Raw genomic sequence first — 18,991 nt, 5'->3', positions numbered from 1 at the left:
ACCATAGCCCTCCGGTAGGAAAAAAAAAGAGGTCAGGCTCTTGAAGCAGACATTGTAGGGGATGATGCTAGAAACCATGACCAGCTCAGGAGATGTTTGAGTCTTGAGAAGTCTGAAGTACTCTGGATTTGACATCAAGAGCAAGAAATCTCTGGTTGTGTGTGTGTGTGTGTGTGTGTGTGTGTGTGTGTGTGTGTGTGTGTTTTCATATAGTAAGCTGTTTTCCAATTGACCTATCTCCCTAGCCCCTATTGGATGCTTTTGAACACACAGTATTATTTTCTTTTGGTCACTGGATTCCAGGTGAGTATTAGTCTAAAGAAGAAGGGAAGAAATGTAATTTAATGTATGTGGCATTTTCATCATTGTTACTACTGTTATTCACATTATAAGAAAGAACTACATTTGACAGAAAGATGAGTATCTGGGATGAAAATGTCATGGCTAATGCTTCCCTGTAGTGGGCACAGGAATTCTTGGGTGGCCTGTCTTACTTAGGGTTTTATTGCTATGAACAGACACCATGGCCACAGCAACCCTTATAAAGAAAAATATTTCATTGGGACTGACTTACAGTTCAGAGGTTTAGTCCACTATCCTCATGGTAGAAAGCACTGTGGCAGACAAGAAGACATGGTGCTGGATAAGTAGCTAAGAATTGTACATCTAGATTCATAGGCAGCATGAAGAGAGAGACACTGGCCCTGGCTTGAGCTTCTGAAGCCTCAAAGCCCACCCACAGTGACACAGCTACTCAAACATGGTTACAGTTCCTAATAGTGCCACTTCCCTGTGGGTCTACGGGGGCTATTTTGATTCAAACTACCAGAAGGTCTGGTCAAACATAATGTCTGAACCCACTGTAGTGGCATAGGCTTATAACCCCAGCTACTCCAGGAGCTGGGATAGAGATTGCTAAAGCTAGGCATTTGAAATCAGTCTGGACGATACAGTGAAATCCCATCTTAAAAAACAAAACCTCAATGACTAAGTGGGTCAGGTGCTTGCTACCAAAACTTAGACCTGAGTTTGGACATCTAGTGCCCACATAACAAGCCTGACATGATGCCATGTGCCTGTAATTCCATCACTGGGGTAGAAAGAAAGCAGAGATAGGCAGATCTTACTGGCCTAACTCTCACTCCCCCTCAAAAAATGAGCTTCAATGAGAAATTCTATTTTAAAAAAATAAGGAAGATACTGAATATCTATTACTGGACTTAACACATCTTAGGGGTTGGGGATTTAGCTCAGTGGTAGAGCGCTTGCCTAGCAAGCACAAGGCCCTGGGTTCGGTCCCCAGCTCTGAAAAAAAAGAAAAAAAAAGAAAAAACAAACAAACACATCTTAGTGTTCTACTGTTGTGAAGAGACACCCTGACCTCAGCAACTCAAAAAAACAAAAAGGATTTAATTTGGGGCTTGCTTATAGTTTCAGAGGTTTAGTGGATTATCCTCATGGTGGGGAGTGTGGCTGCACACAGGTAGACATAGTACCTGAGAGTTCTATATCTGAACTAAAGGCAGCAGGAAGAAAAAGCCACTGGGCCTACTTTGGGCTTTTGAAATCTCAATACCCACCCTCAGTGATACATGTTCTCCAACAAGGCCACTTATACTCCAACAAGGTCATAACCCTTAATCCACTCCTTAATGACCAAGCCTTTTCTTATCCAAGCAACCACAACACACACACACACACACACACACACACACACACACACACACTCAAAATAAAAATAAAGCATCAGAAAGGAGTGTCCACCACTTCCTGACCTAGGGCTTCTGATAAAGCTTATCTAGAGTGGAGCCAGGAATAAAGATATTGAGCAAATTCCCAAGGGCTGCTGCTACTGCTGCTGGTAGCCTATGTCTATGCAAATTACATGGATCTATACATTACATTTTTTATATCAATCATAGAATACTTAGTTGGTAGAAGGAATCAGCTCTATTAAGTAAATATTTTATTTTAAACAAATAATTGTTGGTAGGTAAACACTAACTTACAAATCTGAAATGCTCTGCAGTTCAGAAAGCATTCAGTCTCATTTGTTCTCTGAATATAGGTCAGATGAGTAAGGAGTAAGATGTAAATTAGTCTTCTAAAGAGGTAGAGACAATGAACAAGAGTACCTGAACTAGAAGCCAGGTCTCCAGCTGACATACAAGATCATTTTCCATTAAGTCTTGCTGTTCATCTACAAAGACCGGTTTAATTTATTTCTTTTTCTTCAGATAGGCCAATTTCAAACTCATGAAAATCCTCTTCCCTCAGCCTGCAAGTGGTGGGATTACAGATGTGAATCATCTCTCCTACCTGAGATCACAGTTTGACACAGAAAAATTAAAGGTCAGTGGGCTTCAAGGTGTAGCACAGTTGGCAGAGTGCCATTCCCAGTACCTCATAAACCAGATGTCATGGTGCATTACCATTGACCAGCATAGACAGGAGGATCAGCAGTCACCCTTAAGGATGGAGGAAGATTGTCCATGGCTACATAGTGAATTGATGGCCAGCTTGGGATACACTAAATCCTGTCTCAAGTAAATACATAAAGGAATATAGGAATGAGTAAACTTCAAAAAGAAAAAATGGAATTAAAGTCTGAAAGATATTGCTGATCAGATAATATAAGTTAAAATTCTTTCTTTGTACAATTTTATTTAAAAAATTCCATTGCTTGTCTCTTAACAATACCCCTGTTTTAGTGTATACTCCTGGAAACAATCAATGGTAATATTCGAGGTTACTGGTAACTGAAGAGAAGAACCATGCTTAGACATTGGCATTGTTCAGGTAAGTGCATGCAGCCACACCAGTCCCAGGACCTATCCATTGTTAGACACTCACACTCTTGTAGTATTGCTCAAAATAATGCTAACATTAATATCCCTGAAAAACAATCTTTCCTGTGTGTTGGTTAGGACTGTGGTGAGCAACAGAACCCATGGTAAGTTGCTCTCCAAAGTGAAGAAACTGCTGTGTACAGGGTATGATGTTCTTATGAGCACAGGTTTCTCTATCAATCAGGGGTGTGTATAGCTGTTTTCCATCCAGAATGCTGGAGTAGGTTTATCGAAGACTCCCTAGACCTTTTTGTCTTTAGTTTTTTTTCTCAATCAATAGAACCTAGGAGAGACGCCACATGCACTTTGTAGCCTGGTGTCCTCTACACTCTCTCAGAGACACACTAGATCCTAGGCCCTTAAGCTACACAGTCTATTTATCTGCATGGTAAAAGTCATATGTACTTTGAAAAAGAGTTTCAGTATAGTCATACCTTAAGCTTACTGTGCAAATGGGATTTGGGGAGTGAGAATAATTGTTATTAAGAAACTTTCTGGCCTGGAGAGATGGCTCAGTGGTAAAGAGCACTGACTGCTCTTTGAACCTGAGTTTAATTCCCAGCAACCATTTGTAATGAGATCTGATGTCCCCTTCTGGTGTGCCTGAAGACAGCAACAGTGTATTCATATACATGAAGTAAACAAAATAAATCTTAAAAAAAAAAAAAGAAACTTTCCAAAATTGTACTGATCTTAAACATGTCTAAAAGAAAGGGTCTGGTGTCAGACTCTAGAAGTTTGAACCAGCCCAAATAAGTTATGCTGAACAGAGTTTCCTTCTTAGTTCTGTTTTTGCTGTCTGTAGAACATGAAGAGGACCCACACACACACACACTGCAGAACTAAGCTGTGGGCACAATGAACCCAAGATTAGCTCTGAGATTTGGATAACCAATGTGAGTGCATGGCTATACTTCAAGACACAATGCTAGGGGAGATAGAGAAAACCCAGTTGGGTGAAATAAGTCACCATGGATCGCCTGGAAAAGGATAATACCTTGGTTTACATCTAACATGGCTGAGACAATGTGAGGAGTTATATCCTCCTGCAAAATGAGGGTGCTGTGACCAGAAGAAGGAACAGACCTGGCAGGCAAAATGCCACCCTTTCTGGTTCACAGCCCGGGCTTATTCTTGGTGTTGCTACATGTAAAGTAGCCAAAGCCATTCTGTGCAATTTCCTGATGCACCTTATTCCTAACAAGGGGGAAAAATGTGGCTTAATCACCATAGAGCTGGGTGAAATCCCAAAGAAGTTGAAATCTCCAAGCCAGTGGGAAATCACTGTTTCATAATTGTTGTGGTTTTCTTCCAGAGAATGAAGCTATCAGAGCTGAATGGGACATTAGGAGCTCTGTAATTAATGGTCTGAATTAGGTTTGATTTTGTATGTAACCAAATTTCAAATGGTGGAGGACTTCTGAGTTATAAATTCTGAGTTTGAAGGCTAGACGCCAGTTGTTTCAGCCTGAAATGGTTTTATACAAGCAAATCAAGGACTTGGATTTGGACTTCTGGTTCATTTCTCTAATCAGAAGTCAGAAGGAAAATATACTTTTATAAAATGATAAAATACCATTCAGGATCAGCTTGAGTTTATATACTGGGTTAAACGTTAAGTCCAACTAGAGTTTGTATATGTACAACAGTCTTATTAATAGTTACATTTATATTAATATAAAATATATCGACATACATAGTGTTTATATTATTACATGGCATTTATGTTATTACTAACCATTGGATTGTTTTTTCTAACAAGACATATATTCAATCTGTGTTGTCCTATTTTTTATTAATTTAATCTATTGAGAGAATACTCTATGCTGGACTCTGCCAGGGTGCTGTAATACAAAGAAACAAAGAGGAATGGTATCTTGAAGAGAACACAGTCAAGGCAGAATGAGAGCAATGTGTCTATTCACTGGCTCTTACATAACAATTCTCTAAGATAAGTGTAAGTACCTCTACAGTAGAGATGGTCTCAAAGTCTACAGAGCTTTGGTTGGTTAGGCTCTACCTGAACTTTGCTCTAAAGCTTGTGCTATTTTCTGTAAGGAAAGCATTCTTGGGAGAGTTAAATATGTATCCAAGAGCAGAGGCTTTGAACGAGGCTATAAAAGTTAAGTGCAAACAATGAGGCTTTGTCGCGCCCACCTCGTCTGGCAAGGAAGACGCAACACCGTCGGATCCTTGTCAACAGCCTTTATTGCAGGACACCTTCATTGCTGATACGGGGACCCCAAGCGGCAAAAGCGCTCGCCTTATATACACAAACAGGCTGGGGCTATGCTAATTGTCTTTCAGGGATTGGTGGAGCACGAATCACCCCACTATCACCCCACTATCACCCCTGCTACTTGTCCTCCAGGGATTGGCAGAGAATGAATCACCTCACTAGCATAGTACCGCCCCCTCAGTAGCATATTACTGGCCAACTGACACCAGGTGCAAAAACTGCACATGCACAGTACCGTTGTTCACCACTGGAGGGCGCCCTACAAGGCTTTGCATGTAGAAGAATGCAAATGGATCCGTTCTTAACTCCTATACAAAGCTCAAGTCCAAGTAGATCAAGGACCTCCACATAAAAACCAGATACACTGAAAACTAATAGAAGAGAAAATGGGGAAGAGCCTCGAACATAAGGGAACATTTTCTGAACAGAACACCAATGGCTTATGCTCTAAGATCAAGAATCAACAAATGGAACCTCATAAAATTGCAAAGCTTCTGTAAGGCAAAGGACACTGTCAATAGGACAAAATGGTAACCAACAGATTGGGAAAAGATCTTTACCAATCCTATATCTGATAGAGGGCTAATATCTAATATATACAAAGAACTCCAGAAGTTATACTCCAGAGAACCAAATAACCCTATTAAAAATGGGGTAAAGAGCTAAACAAAGAATTCACAGCTGAGGAATACTGAGTGGCTAAGAAACACCTAATGAAATGTTCAACATCCTTAGTCATCAGGGAAATGCAAATCAAAACAACCCTGAGATTCCACCTCACATAGTCAGAATGGCTAAGACCAAAACCTCAGGAGACAGCAAATGCTGGCGAGGATGTGGAGAAAGAGGGACACTCCTCCATTGTTGGTGGGATTGCAGACTGGTACAACCATTCTGGAAATCAGTCTGGAGGTTCCTCAGAAAATTGGACATAGTACTACCTGAAGACCCAGCTATACCTCTCTTGGGCATATACCCAAAAGATGCCCCAACATATAACAAAGACACATGCTCCACTATGTTCATCGCAGCCTTATTTATAATAGCCAGAAGCTGGAAAGAACCCAGATGCCCTTCAACAGAGGAATGGATACAGAAAATGTGGTACAGCTACACAATGGAATATTACTCAGCTATCAAAAACAACGAGTTTATGAAATTCGTAGGCAAATGGTTGGAACTGGAAAATATCATCCTGAGTGAGGTAACCCAATCACAGAAAAACACACATGGTATGCACTCATTGATAAGTGGCTATTAGCCCAAATGCTTGAATTACCCTAGATGCCTAGAACAAATGAAACTCAAGACAGATGATCAAAATGTGAATGCTTCACTCCTTCTTTAAAAGGGGAACAAGAATACCCTTGGCAGGGAATAGAGAGGCAAAGATTAAAACAGACACAGAAGGAACACCCATTCAGAGCCTGCCCCACATGTGGCCCATACATATACAGCCATCCAATTAGACAAGATGGATGAAGCAAAGAAGTGCAGACCGACAGGAGAGACACAGCCAGAATACTGCAAACACAGAGGCGAATGCCAGCAGCAAACCACTGAACTGAGAATAGGACCCCCGTTGAAGGAATCAGAGAAAGAACTGGAAGAGCTTGAAGGGGCTCGAGGCCCCTTATGAACAACAATGCCAAGCAACCAGAGCTTCCAGGGACTAAGCCACTACCTAAAGACTATACATGGACTGACCCTGGACTCTGACCTCATAGGTAGGAATGAATATCCTAGTAAGAGCACCAGTGGAAGGGGAAGCCCTGGGTCCTGCTAAGACTGAACCCCCAGTGAACTAGATTGTTGGGGGGGGGCGGCAATGGGGGGAGGATGGGGAGGGGAACACCGATAAGAAAGGGGAGGGGGAGGGGGGTGTTTGCCCGGAAACCGGGAAAGGGAATAACACTTGAAATGTATATAAGAAATACTCAAGTTAATAAAAAAAAAAAAAAAGGAGAAGGAACAAAATATCCATGGGAGATAGAGGGCGGGAGGAACTTGGGAGGAATATAGGAAGGGAATGGGAAAACAGGGGGTAGGATCAGGTATGGGAGGAGATAGGCATGATATACAGAGGGTCAGGAATTTGAACAGAGGTATGGAGCGATGGGGGATGGGGAACTGGGGGTAGCCACTAGCAAGACCCAGATGCCAGGAATGCAAGAAGCTCCCAGGATCCAACAGGGATGAGATTAGCTGAAATGCCCTACAAAGGGGAGGGAGAATCTGTAGAGACCATATCCAGAAGTTAGGCAAGGCCCCTGTTTGGGGGATGGGGCCACCCACTCATCTCCAAATTTTTAACCCCAAGTGGCTCCTGTCTAAAGGAAATACGGGGACAAAGTGTGGAGCAAAGACTGAAGGAAAGGCCATCCAGAAAAATGCCCCCATCAGGGATTTATCCCATATACAGACACCAAAGCCAGACACTATTGTAAATGCCAAGAAGTACTTGCAAACAGGAGCCTGATATAGCTGTCTCCTGAAAGGTTCTGCCAGAGCGTAAAAGGTACCAAGGTGGATGCCACAGCCAACCATTGGACTCGTAAAGGCGTCCCCAATGGAGGAGTTATAGAAAGGACTGAAGGAGCTGAAGGGATTTGCAACCGCATAGGTAGAACAACAATATCAAGCAATCAGACTAAACCATCAACCAAAGAGCACACATGGAGGGAGCCCATGCCTCCAGCCACATATATAGCAAAGGATGGCATTGTCTGGGATCAGTAAGAGGAGAGGCCCTTGATCCTGTGAAGACTCGATTTCCCCAGTGTAGGGGAATGCCAGAGTGGTGAAGTTGGGACGAGTGGGTGGAAGGGTGTGGATGAGAGGGGGAACACCCTCAAATGCAGGGGGAGGGGAGATGAAATATGGAGATTCCAGAGGGGAAACGGAAAGGGGATAACAATTGAAATGTAAATACATAAAATAGTCAATAAAAAAAGAATATAGGGGCTGGGGATTTAGCTCAGTGGTAGAGCGCTTACCTAGGAAGCGCAAGGCCCTGGGTTCGGTCCCCAGCTCCGAAAAAAAAAAAAAGAACCAAAAAAAAAAAAAAAAGAATATAGGGAATTGCATTACAATGAGTGACCTAGGAATCAGACAGCTCACAAGAAACTACCATCTCTAGCCATATACCATCAAGCTGTAAAACCTAGAAGAAATGGAAAGTTCTAGAAATGAATAACCTACTAGAACTAGCTCATGAAAACCAAAAATCCTAAATAAACTTGTAACAGGTGCAGAGACTGAATCACCATCAGAACCTCCCGAGCAAGCAAAGGCCAGGGTCCAGATGCTCCTGGGGCATCTGTCAAACTTTCAGTAAATATCCAAAACTAGTTGTCTTCAGAATCTTCCAAACACTAAAGACACAAGAACACTTCAGTTCATCACCTTTAAGTCAAAGCCAGACAGTACAAATGGTAAAACGGACCAAGGCAGCCACCAGCATCTCGACAAAAGAGCTGCAAACCGCTCTCATTCTCTTGCCTTCTTGCTCTCTGTCCTCTCCTGCTTCCCCTATCTCTCCATTCCCCTCCCTCCATTTCATGTGCTCATGGCTGGCCTCTACTCCTCTGTGAGTGCTCTCTCTCTCTCTCTCTCTCTCTCTCTCTCTCTCTCTCTCTCTCTCTCTCCGCCTTTCTCTGTTTCTACTACCCTCTCAGCTGCCCTCCATGCCCTGAATAAACTCTATTCTATACAAAAAAAAAAAAAAAGCTGCAAACCAATCCAGCAACAAAATAAAAGGCATTATATCCAAGATGCCCGAGTAATTTGATTTATGAAAATCAATTAGTTTGTTAAAATGACAGTAAGAATAAATAATAAATTATATGATTGTCTTAGTAAATGTAAAGAGAAAATGACAGAACGCAGTATACTTTTATGACAAATCTCAATAAATTAAGAACTGGAAGAAAATGCTTCAACATAAAAGAGGCTCTGGTAAAAACCCGGAATCTTTTCATTAAATATCAAGAGTGAGGCAAGGATGTCAGCTCTCGCCACTTCTGTTTAACATAGTGCTGGAAGTAAAAGGCATCCAAATTGGAAAGGAAGAAATCAATTATCCCTGCTGGCAGAACACATCGTTTTATACATATTAGAAATATTCTATCTTTAAAAACAGAACTAATAAATGGATTCAATAAAGTTGTAGCACAAAACATATCAGAATAACAAAAACCAGTTATGCTTCTAAATGCTAAAAAACGAACCATCCAAAGAGAAAATTAAGAAAACAATTTTCACCATAGCAAAAAGAGCATGATGATTTTGCTAGCTGAGAAGCCCAAAGTATTGCTGTGACATTAAATGGGGCAAAATAGAAATGACACCATGTATCTGTTGGACAAGAAAGGTCAATCTTATTAGAATGTCAATTCAATCCACTGACTGTATAAAATCCCCCCAAGACTTTTGGGGGAAGGCATTGGAAACAGGGTTTCTCTGTGCAACCCTGGCTATCCTGGAACTCTTATAGACCAGGTTGACCTTGAACTCAGAGATCTGCTTGCTACTCATCCCAAAAGCTAGAATTAAAAGCATGAGCCAACACTACAAAAGAAGACTTTTTTTTAAGTAGAAAAAAATCTTATAATTTAAGGGGAAATACCAAAGACTGATAACAGCCAAACCAATCCAGAGAGAAAGGAGGGGGCCACAGCCCATGCTGATTTCAACGTTAGTGTGAGTCTATAGTAACAACACCAGGATGTTTCTTGCAGACATGTAGACCAGTGGAGCAAAATGCACCAGGAAAAATCTCACCTACAGCAAACTGACCTCTCACAGGGGTGACAAGACTGTGTAAATGGGAAAGAGAGTATTCTCAATAAATACTCCAAGAAGGTTGGTTATATGAATGTAAAAGAATGAAATTGAACTCTCACACTGTAAACAAACACCATCTCCGAATGGATTAAAGTCTCACATGTAATTGCAACTTTAAAGTGCTGGGAGAAAGGCATTGGTCTTAGCATTCATTTTCATAAATATGACCCCAAAAGTACAGGCAATAAAAACAAAAATTAACAAGCTTTTGCACAGTGAAGAAAACAAAAGGAAAAGTCGACCTCAGAAGTGATGGGATGCATTTCATGTAAGAAGTAACTGTCAATAGCCTGGTTTGAAAATGGGCTAATGACTGAACAGACATTTCTCCAAAGAGATGTTCAAATATCCAGCAGTAAGATCAAAACACATTCACTGGCCCTGACATTGAAGAAAGGCGAATGAATGAAAACCATGAGGATGTATCCGGCCACATCTGCCAGGATACCTCTTCGTTTTTAAAAGACAAAGAGAATGCACATTGGCAAGAATGAGGAAAAATTAGAATCTTTTACGTATGAATACAAAATAGCATGGCTGCTAAGGAATCTGATATATAGAATTTATTTTTAAAAATTAGCACTAGAGTTCATGGGAAAGCTCGCTGGTAAGAGTACTTGCACCTACGGTAAGTAAAGCTCTAGACTGAGTCCCTGACACCGAACAGCCTCTGCTTTCTAGCAGGGTGGTACTCCTCTGCAATCCCAGCACCAGTGAAGCTACAGGATCCTAAGTTCCATCCTGGTGCAGGCTATGCGGCAAAATTCAGGCAAGTTCCAGGCCAGTCTGGGGTACATAATGAAGCCTTGTCTTAAACACAGCAAAATGAAGAAGAGTTACCATATTATCTAGCAGTTCTTCTCCCAAGTACACAGTACACCCACACCCAACGGAACTGAAATTATAGCTTCAAAAATGTGACATCAGCAAGACCTGAGAACAAGCTAGATAGGTCAGCCATAAAAAGACCAGTACTCAGTTGGGGATTTAGCTCAGTGGTAGAGCGCTTGCCTAGGAAGCGCAAGGCCCTGGGTTCGGTCCCCAGCTCTGAAAAAAAGAACCAAAAAAAAAAAAAAAAAAGACCAGTACTCCATGACTCCAGTTACAGAATATCTGAATTATTCAAATTCATGAAATTCAGGGCGTCTGAATGGTAGCTACTAAGGGCTTGGAGACAGGCTGAAGTTCAGTTAAGTGAGCAGAGTATGTTCTAGGGAGCTGCTTGCTGTTCAGAGCACTGTCACATTGCCAACAATGTATTTGACACTTGAAATTTGTTAAAACGGTATGTTTCCTATTGAGTATTTGTACCACAGCAAAATTATTTTCTCTCAAAAATAAACATTTTTTTTCAAATTCCAAAATGAATGACCAAAGATCCCCCTCTCCTGGCTAGTACAAGTAACTGCTCCTTCTTCATAAATATGCAGTTCAACCTTCTCGTTTTATAAGAAAAAGGTTGGGGCTATCCAATTATAAAATCGCACCTGCTTCCAGATAGTGTCAGTCTTGGAAAAGCCTATCTCCTTGAACCGCAGCTCACCACTTGCTAACTCAAACTACTTAACCATTTCTCTACAAGCCCTCATCTGCTTACAACAAGCAATACCTGTCTTCATCCTGGGCTGCATTTCTAGGCTCTCTAACATTTCCGCAGAAAGCAGGGGCTGCCTTCCCTTATTAATTGCGAAACTGGATAAATGCTCTCTTATCACAAAAGTCAGTGGTGTGTTTTGTATTGTCTGTGGACCCTTTGTGTGGTATAAAATATTATTGAACATGAGACCTAGCATCATGATTTAAGTCACAATCACCCGAGAACTACACAGTGGGGAGAAGCAAGCTCTTCCTCAAACTTGCCCCAGTTCACAAGAGAGTAGGCACTTTCCTTGTTCAGACTGACAGGCTTCAAATGCATGATTTTGGGGGGGGGGGACAACTCAAGTGTTTGAATGGAAAACCTTGCCCTCGGGCTGACAGATGGTAAAGGCTCTTGCCGCATAAGCCCAGAGACCTGAAAACAATTTGAAGGTGAGAGGGGAAAACTGACTTTATAACTTCATCCTCTAACCTCCACATACATGTCATGCCACCCCAACACAAGCACACCCAGGCACACACACAGTAATTAAATTTTGACAAAAATCACTAATGATTAATGATTTTTTTTCTAAAAAGGAGCATTAGTCCTTGGAGACTCTGGGAGATTGTCTTGTTTAAACAGAGATTCACCTTTATCCTTGAGTAATACACTTTGTAGATGTCTGGTTAGCTGTTGTGTCTTTACATCATTAGAGTCTGTCTTGCATGTATTATATTACTGGTTATAAATAGAATTCCCAAGGCCTTTCTTATTGACAATCTATAGCTTTGTGTGATTTGTTGTCAGATGTAATTAGGTTTTTTTTTTTAATCTGTGTTGTGATAGGACCAATAATGAACTTGTTTTATTTGAAGAGTGAGTTGACTTCTCTGCTATTTTCTTATTGAACCCTGTATTTTATATTGTTGCTGATATCATTAGTCCATGCTCTTTTTGTAGGAACCTTTTAAGTTTTCAAGTTCATTTTGTAACATTGGTTTAGCTAACACCAGAAAGTGTTTTCTGTATGAACATTTCACTGCTGAAAGAGACGTGAAACATCACCGTTTAAATCCCTTCAGTGCCCAAATGTACAAAAGCAATCTAGGAAAAAGTTAATATGGCATTTTGAATAAATTTGCTAACACATTATATAACTTGGGAACAACAGAGGCTTAAGCCCAAGCACAGTCTTCGTATTCCACACAAAAAAGCACTGCAGAAGTAAAGTTTGTTTTGTTTAAAAACATTAAAACTCAGGTTCATATAAATACAGTTTTGCTTAATCTGTGCTATGCCAAATAACCCCCACTAGCTCCTCAGCCTCAGGTGTCCATTTCTGGCTGTATCAGTGCAAGAATGGACACTGCTGCATGTGCTTTCAGATACGCTTATACATATAAATACAGATCACGGACATCTGTTTTTAATACGTTTCCTTAAAACCCCTGTCTCTAAAAATAAATACATTAAGTAAGCTGCTTGTTAGTAGCCACTTCTGAATTCCCTCACGAGCCAATCAGAACAATTTTCACAATGGCAGGGACCGCTAGCTGCCTTTTAAACCTCCTGTGGAGAGTAAACATGGAAGTGCGGCCTCGGTAGTGAAACACCACGCCAAGCTGTAGCAATGGGAGCAACATCTTCCTGTCCTCTGTGACCCGTCTCTGCAATGCCTCTGTGTCTGTCCAGTGGGAGGCCAGCATTTCCTAGAGACAACACTTTGTTCAACTGACATTGCCTTCTAGGCAAAGCTGCCACTGCTTCTGACGCATTGTTGCAGGACATAACACAACGGCGGTTGTGTCTGATGCTGCTCAGATCACAGTGAGGAGGTAAAGCAGGAGGAGCCCTGCTGTCTGAAGGGAGCAATGCTCCCAGAACAGCACCAGCACATAAGGGACCTGGGGCTCTGAACCCAAGTGCCACAAAGGAACTCAAAACCAGTGCCAGGATGGGAACACCAGACATCTGACACCATGGTTCAAACAAGAGAAATAGTAAGATGCTCAAAATGGTTCCTAAAGAAAGGATTCAACTCACAAGGAAATGGAGCTATGCTAATGTTTTACATACCACCCTCACAGACAACAAAAGCAAAAGCTTCTTAAGATGGTATGCCAGACCAAACTGTTTAATGTACATAATACTTGACCTTGTCATTGCTCAGAATATAAAAAAGTCAAAAATATAAGAAATCCACGATAAGTTAGTGAGAATTTCTAATGCCACTGCCCACATTTTAAAGAGGAAAACTTAAAAACCAACTTTAAAAAACTCAATATGCTTACAGCTTCAGATTGCTAGTTATGAATCAAATGTAAAGGTGTCTATTCACATATAAACAAGGCCTCTATTTCATTAACTTCAATATGATTAAACCTTTGGATATTTCAATCTGTAGACTCCACAGGGTAAGGCTGAATTTATCAGGTATAAATAAAATATCTAGGTCCATGATGTACTGTAGTTCTGAGAAAACAAGTATACCAAATATGTACAGGCTGACTGATGTCTTCCCTTAAAACACATGTACCAGTACCAAGCCACACTGTCTCTTCAGTTTCTCTGGTTGAGAAAATGAGACAACAGCATTCTTCTTCCTCTTCTCTCATCTTGAGCGAGAGGTCAGAGGCAGGGACTAGGTTGGCCGGTGCAGTCGTTTGGGCATGAGCTCTGAGTCAGGGTCCATGGGATACTTTCACTTCTGTCCCTGAGCAGCCGCTGCACATCTGTCAATGAACTCGAACAGCATCTCCTTGGTGACAGGGTTTGAGATACTATTGCACACGGCCATGGCTGTGTTGTAAGCATTTGGGAAACTTTTGTCTATTCTCTGTCTCATGAAGACCCAGCTGTTGTTCTCAAATTTGCATTCTATAATTTTGTTGTCGTACTGTTTTAGTTCTTTTGTCACCTGCCATGGCTTCCCTCCCTCTCCCTCCTGTCTCTTCCTCCTTTCAGTTCCAGTCTCCTCTTCCTTCAAACTTCTCTCCCCACTGGTCTCTCCTTAATCACTGTTAATTTCTTAGCTCCAGCTGACCAGCATCAATTGTCCCAGTAATGTAAAGGTTTCACTTTAGTAATTCTAGTATCTTGTTAATCACAGGATTCTTCAGTTCCAGCTAACCAAAACCACAGAATCTTCACAATCAAAATAGCAATGGTCTTGATTTAATCTTCCCTCTGAAATTTCATAAGCCTGCCCTCGATCATTTGTACTGTTCTCAACATTATCATCCAAGCTCTTACAGAACATCCCACAGACCTCTTAATGGAATTGCTTCCGATAGCTTGCTCAGCTTGCTTTCTTATAAAATCCAGAACTAACAGTGCAGGGATGACACCATCCACAATGGGCTGAGTCCTCCCACCTTGTTTACTAGTTGAGGAAATGCCTTACAGTTGGATCTCATAGAGGCCATTTTCTCAACTGAGGCTACTTTCTCTGTGATAACTCCAGCTTATGTCAAGTTGACATGCAAAATTAGCATACATACAATATCATAGTTAGATTGGGGTGGGTTGAGATGAGAATAGGAGGGATCAGGTGGAGCAAAGAAGGGAAAAAATTCTAGGAAAGACAACTGGAACCCAGGGAGAAGTTGAAGTAGAAACCTAGTGGAATGGAAACTCCCAGGAATCTATGAGGGTGAACCTAGCTAAGACTCCTAATAATGGGAAATACAGAGTCTGTACCAGCCTTTAACCAGGCAAGACTTCCAGTGAAGGAATTGGGACACCAACCCAGTCACAAAACCTTCAACCTAAAAAATTTTCCACCTCTATGTTGTGCTGGGGTAAAGGTGGCATAGAAAATCATGGGAGTTGCCAGCTAATGGTTGGTTCATCTTGAGATCCATGAGATAAGAGGGATCTCACCTGAAACTGCCTGGAGAGGGCCAGGAACCAGAGGCCAGATAACCTAGGATAAAACCAAGCATGCTAGGAATAAAAAGAAAGTATATGAAATAATTCCAATATTTTGCTGTACTTGTAGACAGTAGCCTAGCATAATAATCATCAGAGAGATTTCATACAGATGCAGAGACCCATAGTCAAACATTAGGTGGAGCTCCATGAATTCATCAAGAGAGGAAGGATTGTAGGATATAAAGAGTCAAAGTCATCCCAAGAAAACTCACAGACTCTACTAACCTGGGCTTAAAAGGGCTCAGAGACTTAACCAACAATCAGGGAATCTGCATTGGTCTGAACTAGGCCCTCTGAATATATTCTATGGCTGAGTTGCTTGGTGTTCTTGTAGGACTCCTAATGTGGGAGCAGGGCTGTTTCTGAAGTGTTTGCTACCTTTGAGGCCGTTTTCCTCCTACTGGGTTGCCTTACCTAACCTTAATATGAGGGGAGATGCCTAGTCTTAGTATAACTTATTATGCTATGTTTGGTTGATATTGCTAGGAGGCCTGCATGCCCTTTTCTGAAAGGAAATGTGGAAAGAGTGGATGGGGAAGATAGTTGGAGGAGAGGAGAGAGGGGAAACTGGTCAGGATGTAATATTTGAAAGAGTAAATGTATTTTTTAAAAAAGGAAAGAACTTAAAGTGCTCTTCTACTCCTTAAAATGCCCTAGGCTAGCTGGTGTATCATGCAGCCCCCTAACCTCAAGGACAATCCAATCTACCAAGGGTTCTGAAATGCAAAGATAGACCTCAAGAGCCCAGCATCCTGCTTCTTTGGGGAATTATTTCACACACTCTCCCAGTTACATCCATCTTCTGTAGTTTCTGAGTCTCCTCAGACCTTCTGCAATATCACTCTTTCATTCATTCTCATTGGCTTCCTCTTCAAAGAGCTCTAAGATTAGCCTTGGAGTTGCCACCCTTTATGAGTGTGATAAAGTGGTCTATAAAGAACTGTGGTAGGGGTTGGGGATTTAGCTCAGTGGTAGAGGGCTTGCCTAGCAAGCGCAAGGCCCTGGGTTCGGTCCCCAGCTCCGAAAAAAAAAAAAAAGAAGAAAAGAAGAACTGTGGTATTAGTCTATAAAAATCTCTCACCGTTTCCCTTTCCTGAGCACTCTCCTTTCAGTGTGTCTTCCTAATATGAAATGGGAACCAGAGAAACCTTGTTTTCTAGGATGGGCCTAAATGACCTCAATTTACAATTTTTATTGGTTAGCAACTGTAGCTTTTAAGTCGAGAGAATACTAATTAAATCAGAACATTAATGATATAATTTTTAATCATTACTTGACTCTGGGATATTTTTTATGTGTTAAGCAAAATATAGTTCAATTCATTAGGTTATAATTATGTTAATTATACTAATTTGCTAAATTAATTATCAGCATATCGTAAAATATTTAAGATGGTTTGAAAGCGAGCTTGCAAATGAGAAAGTGACGGTGGGGCTGGGAAGGAACTCAGTTGGTCAAGTGTCAACATGTCATGTACAAAGACCTTATTCCACTTCCAGCACCACAAAATAAAATAAAATAAATAAAATAACTGTCTATTGATTTTCCTTAGCCAAATTTTTAACCTGAAGTTAATCCTAAGAAAACTCTCAGAAAAATCCCCAAATGTAAAATAACTGGTCTGTACTTCACAGAAAAGTCAATGATATAAGAGATAAAGGAAGTGAGGAGGAAGAGAAGGAGGGAGACACAGAGAAAACAAGAACTCACAATTACATAAAAAGACTAAAGATGGGCAAAATAATTCTGAAGAAAAAATCCAACATGGATCACCACACCTGACTTCAACTTATTCTACATGATATTGGTAACACACACACACACACACACACACACACACACACACACAGAGAGAGAGAGAGAGAGAGAGAGAGAGAGAGAGAGAGAGAGAGAGAGTGGGGGGGATAAAATGGAGAATACAGTCAAAACTCTACACAACTATAGCTACATTTTTTTGACAAACGCAATGAAAAAGCAAACAGCATCTTCAATAAATGATGCTAGGGGACTGGGTGTCAATATAAAACAGAAAAGAAAAAAAACACTAGATTTCTATCTTTCACTCTGTGCAAAGCTCAACTTCTAAGATCTCAAGATAGAACTTGACACTTTAAAAATACTAGGAAAAAAAAGAGTATGGTATGCACTTCAAGATATAGGCACAGGACAGGTCTTTCTGAATAGATACTGGGGACTCAGAAAGCAAGACCAACAACCAACAATTGGCAGCTCAAAAAATTAAAGCTCCTGGACAGTACAGGAGACTATCAATCAAGTGAAGAGACAGCACACAGGCTAGGGGAAGACCCTTGCCAATTATACATCTAACAGAGGATTGGTGTCTAGAGTGTATAAAGAATTCAAGAAACTAAAATATCAAGGAAGCAAGGTACGTACTTAAAACATGGACTGTGGAACTGAACAGACGATTCTCTGAAGAAAGATATTCAAATGGCTGGTAAATACTTTTAAAGGAGTACAGCACCCTTAGCCATCAAGAGAATGCAGGTTAACAGTATTTTAAGATTCTACTTCACCCCATTTAGAACAGCTATCATCCAGAACACTATGAGAGCTGGAGAGATGGCTAGCTCGATGGTTAAGAGCATCAGGGCTCAGTTCTCAGGACCCAGATGATGGCTCACAGCTGTGTGACTCTGGTGCCCTCTTCTGGCCCCCACAGGAATTTTATACACAAGTACACAGACATGCAAACAACACTCATACACACAAAATAAATTAATTAATTTTAAAATATACATAAAAATGATAACAAAATCTGTCCAGAAATTGAGTAAATAATGCTTAAATGTTGCTAGTAAGAGTGGACAAAAGTGCTTCCTTTTCTGAGCAGCCACCAAGACAGCTAAAGTAGAACAGAAGAAACTGACTTTCCACAAGTTCACCTACTATGGCATGGACCTGAACCAACTGCTGGACATGTCCAGTGAGCCGCTGATACAGTTGTACAGCCCACCAGAGGCAGCGCCTGAAATGTGGCCTGCAGCGTAAGCAGCATTCACTCACTACGCAAGCACTTGAGACAAGCCAAGAATGAGGCGCCACCCAGAGAAGCCGGAGGTGGTGAAGAGCATGAGGGGCATGCTCTTCCTGCCTGAGATGGTTGGTAGCATGGTGGGTGTGTACAATGGCAAGACATTAAACCAGGCAGAGATCAAAACAGAGATGATTGGCCACTACCTGGGCGAGTTCTCCATCACCTACTTATAATCACGGCCGACCTGATATTGGTGCCACCTACTCCTCCTGCGTCATCCCCCTCAAATAGCTGAGGCCAACGAAGACTCATTTTTAGTCAAAAATATTAAAAAAAAATAGTGGAGCAAGGTGTGATCATTATGGAAGCCAATATGGAGGTTTCTCAAAAAAGCCAAAAACAGAACTACCATATGATTCCACCATAGGTATGTTTGCGCATGTGTGAATATTGATGCTCTATTAACAATAAATGAATAGAAGTGGAATCAGTGTGTCAACTGATGAATGGACAATGAAACTGAACTGTGGTAAATAAATACAGTA

At 41.1% G+C, this 18,991-nt stretch overlaps 1 pseudogene; it reads left to right on the top strand.

The window, feature by feature from the left end:
• The first annotated feature begins 18,319 nt into the window (after positions 1-18,319).
• Rps15-ps4 (ribosomal protein S15, pseudogene 4) lies at positions 18,320-18,737 on the top strand (annotated as a pseudogene).
• Positions 18,738-18,991: the final 254 nt, after the last annotated feature.

The sequence above is a fragment of the Rattus norvegicus genome, chromosome 5, assembly GCF_036323735.1.
Source record: "Rattus norvegicus strain BN/NHsdMcwi chromosome 5, GRCr8, whole genome shotgun sequence".
In the NCBI taxonomy this organism is placed as follows: Eukaryota; Metazoa; Chordata; class Mammalia; order Rodentia; family Muridae; genus Rattus; species Rattus norvegicus.
The sequence above is the reverse complement of the archived record's forward strand: the minus strand, read 5'-3'. Positions and strand labels throughout refer to the sequence as shown.